Below are 715 nucleotides of genomic sequence, written 5' to 3' on the forward strand. Positions count from 1 at the left end.
TTTTTGTTTCGTATGTTTGTTGATTTTTTTTTTTTTTTTTTTGGGTTCGGTTGTTATTTATTGTTTCAGTTTTTTTTTTTATTTTTATTTTTGTTGTTGTTTATTTATTGTTTTCAGTTTTTCATTTGTCATTTTATTTTTTCAGTTATTTATTTTGTCCAGTTGTTATCTATTTGTTCAGTTATTTTTTGTCCAGTTTTTTTTACATTTTTCAGTTTTATTTATATTTTAATCATACTGTTGACTTCAACTGTTATCTGATCCTGGTTCAGTATACAGATCTAATATTGTTTTCTTATGTAGTTTTATATTCGATGTACTGTTGATTTAAAATGCCAACATCGTTGGACACAAATCGACTGATCATGAGCACTCTATGGATACAAATCGAACTTAAGTGACCTTTACATATGCGGTTTTTGATAGTTCGATGTAGCGTTGAAGTCTAATCGGAGATAATTGAACCATCGATGCATAAGATGATTACAATGGCTCTATGCACACTAGATGCAAATTTCGACGGGATCTTGTGACAAGAAGAGCTTTTGGAATGCTCATGAGGCCTGCATGTCCTTATACGGGGAAATTCGATCATTGACGGGACTGGCTGATCTTGGGGTGTGTTATTCTGAAGCGTCGTTCACCGTTTGATCTTGTGGTACTTTTGGCTTGTGTATGAGGCTGAAGGTCGTCCCTTATTATTTCTACATTTAAT

This window comes from Penaeus monodon, chromosome 33 (assembly GCF_015228065.2).
Source record: "Penaeus monodon isolate SGIC_2016 chromosome 33, NSTDA_Pmon_1, whole genome shotgun sequence".
Classification (NCBI taxonomy): Eukaryota; Metazoa; Arthropoda; class Malacostraca; order Decapoda; family Penaeidae; genus Penaeus; species Penaeus monodon.